Source organism: Branchiostoma floridae, chromosome 1 (assembly GCF_000003815.2).
Source record: "Branchiostoma floridae strain S238N-H82 chromosome 1, Bfl_VNyyK, whole genome shotgun sequence".
NCBI lineage: Eukaryota > Metazoa > Chordata > Leptocardii > Amphioxiformes > Branchiostomatidae > Branchiostoma > Branchiostoma floridae.
In genome coordinates, this window is record NC_049979.1 from 2,209,999 (window position 1) to 2,213,389 (window position 3,391).

The following is a 3,391-nucleotide window of genomic DNA, read 5'->3' on the forward strand; positions in this document are numbered from 1 at the left end:
GGGGGGGGGGGGGTGCGGCTCCGGTGGACGACACAGACAGGTGAGAAAGCGGTTACGGTTACTCTTTTCTTGAGAATCAGAGAATCCACAAATTACAGAAAAAGCTGGATCTGTCTTCTTTGACTCTTTCAGAAAAGGAAGTCGAGCGCAACATGTCAAATTCTAGAGTCAATCCATAGATACATGTTATATTCAATAGTCACATGTTATATTGTAATAATATTGCTCTCCATCTTTTTGTTTCTTTTTTCCTGTAACTTGCAATTAGCCTTCGGCCAAGGAGTTGCATAAGCGAAAAGTTAGATTGTTACATTGTCATTGTGGCCTTCCAGATGCTGCGTTGCCCATGACAACTGCTACGCCCTGCCCAGCTGGTTTGGCGGCATCTTCATCCTGTACAGCTACAGGTGTGAGGACGGGACCGTCACCTGCAGTGAGTACCTGAAATTCACACCTGTCTTGTTTGATTGAACCGTGTTTATTCAGAAGAAATTCTGCATGGCTCTTTCCTTTGTACACTTCACCTATACACTTAATGATTAGGTCACATTTCCAACCCAGGTTCCGGTCGGGCTTTTCGCCAAAACGAAGAATATAGTCTTGTATGAAGAAAGATTGCACAAATTGTGATCACTTTTTAATTGTACGTTTTACGTGTTTTGTTCTCTTCTATATTGTACTTTTCGTTCCCAACCGGGCCCCGGTTTTGAAATATGACCTAAGCATTACCTGTGCGATACACTTGTGTGCTACACCCGGACGTTACATGTGTCCATTAGATTTATCCTCTGCCCTCTGCACCTGAGGTTGCCAGAACCGTACATCACACCTCATCGCCATATACCTGTCCACTGCACCTGTCTGCTACACCTATTCACTATATGCAGGCTTTTCATTGACGTCATACTATAAATTATAAAGTGAATCCTCCGACGGCCATGTTGGCGGGTAATTGAATCAAGCAGTAGCATCTTCGTGTGGTTTACAGACGTATGTTGTGATCCAACATGGCGCAGATGACATCAAATGAAAAGCCTGTATAAATTTCTTCTCTGTGCCGTATAAATGACGTACAGAACAAGCCTGACCTATACATCTGCTTAGATTTTGGAGCTCAAGCTGAATAAGGCCTACATTTCCGAACCGGGGGCCGGCCGGGCAGCTTTCGGGAACGAAAAGTATGGTATAAAAGACAACAGACTACACAAGACGTAAAGAGAATAGTTATGGGCATTATTTGTATATGCTTTTATGTATACATTTCTATGTTTCGTTTCCACAAACAGCCCGGTTTGGAAATGTGACGTTAGCCTTAGGCTTAGCTCACATTTCCAAACCCGGGCGCGGTCGGGCAGCTTTCGGGAGCGAACAGTATTATATAAAAGACATCAAAATACACAAAATGATAGAATATAATTCATGGCCATGATTTGTTTATATTTCTACGTACATTAATTTTTCGTTTCTTTAAAAACATCCCGATCGGGCACCGGTTTGGAAATGTGAACTAACCCTAACTCATCTCCCCCTGCAGCCAGCCGGAGCGCCCTGCGGCGCCGCGTGTGCGAGTGTGACAAGGCGCTTGCCGAGTGTTTCGCCCGTTCTCCGTACGAACCGCAGTACAAAAACTACCAGTACTGCGGCCTGGACAGGGTGGCAGGGACCACACCGGAGACAACCACCGGCCAGAACACCTCTCACGTTGGGCCCACGGACTGACCGTCACTGGGCCATGAGTGAATCTATGTTAAACAACTTACTTTGCATTGTTGATGCATCCATGAATAAAGTAATGTTGCGAATAAATTTGATGCATTGGCTTCTAACTTCAGTGTTTCTTAGATGAGCAAGCAATTGTAAAATATTTGCCTTTTATTTTATTTTTTGCTATTGACTCGGCCCCAAGTTTGTCGACATACCCTTAAATCTGATACTTAGCTAGTAATGTTTTGTAAGTTTGGTTTCAGCTCCTCATCCCATGCTTGGCTTCTATAGATGAAACCTGATTATTAAACAGCCATCGCGACGACACGGGATGTCCCAATGTTTCTTTGCCCGGGCATTTTCTGTGCCCTTTGAAACGTGTAACGTTACATACAGCTGTAGAAAAGGCAAGTTTCAATATTCGTGATAGAATTCTGCAACTAGGACTCGTACCTTCCGTCACTCCAGAGCAATTTTTAGCAATTTTTTTCTTGTGGCCGTTGTGAATGAAAAATTATGGTGATACGTCAAGTTGTTACAGTTAATAAAACAATCCCTTCCCGTGCGATGACCCCTTCTTCCGGATTCTATGAAGGTTCAAGGGTCACATTTAGATGACTCTGATTGGTCCCCTTCACAGGTAAACAGGTGGCTCAAGTTACCTTCAACGCCACGGACGCGGATGCACTAGGCGGGGCGACGGCACCTCGGACGTAGCCCAAATTTTCCCGAATTTTTCTTTAAGTATACAGCTAAATGCTCAGCCACTAGAATAGGTAAAAGTTGGTGTCCATTTTGTAAAGTTATTTAGGAAATTTTGTCCTTAGTAAGCTTTCCCATTCGACAAGTTGGGAACTTCCGCCTCGATGGGGCTTTCCACAGTTGAATTTCGGAGTTATATTTAGTCGGGAATAACAAGGAAGGAAGGAGTCGTGAATCCTGTTCTCGTTGCCGTTGGACCTTCAGCTTCATGTATGTGGGATCATTAGTGATCCAATAACTGTTGGAGGAACATTTGCTTCGCAAGAAACAGCGGTCAAAAATTCTCCCGGTTCCCCGGTTCAACTCGGTGCCAGAAAAATACAATTCAGGTAGGTTGCAACATTTCGGTACTAATCATATCAAGGAGGTTAAAATGAAAATTTAACGTAGGAAGGCAAGACATTGGAGCACGTCAGTGGGTATTCAAGTAGCCAAAGCACGCCTTACCTACTTGCTGATATTAGTAAGATAAGCACTTTTTAAACTGTCTGTATCTCCGATGTTGTACATGTATTACAACGCTACATATATAGTGTGAGGAGGGTGTACGATAAAATGACGTCTAACGTAATTTACAGTAGGTACAGACCATTTTTGACCAGACGAAAATTGTGACATGCTGATCATTGTTGACACAACAAAAGTACAGTGACTTTCGTAAGGTCTTCTACATATATCTGAGCAGGTGGATAGTGACGTTAACGGAGTAACAAACGATTTTATGGAGAAAAAAAACATGTTGAGATTTACGTATTGTTCACACTACTTTGCTTGTTCTAAGGTGCAAACGTTCTTTGGCATATTGGGCTGTTTCTAGTAGAGGTTACGTAAGGGTTGCTATCAGTTCAGTTCACTTCACCTTCGGAGAGCTCCAGCTTTATTGAACGCAGCCCGTATAAATAATATATGATCAAGTTTGTCTGTA

At 43.1% G+C, this 3,391-nt stretch overlaps 1 long non-coding RNA gene across 1 annotated transcript; it reads left to right on the forward strand.

Annotated features, from left to right (window-relative positions):
* Positions 1-1,796, forward strand: LOC118430379. The gene is made up of 3 exons (XR_004832843.1): positions 1-40; positions 333-433; positions 1,535-1,796. It is a non-coding gene; the product is annotated as an uncharacterized LOC118430379 (long non-coding RNA).
* Positions 1,797-3,391: the final 1,595 nt, after the last annotated feature.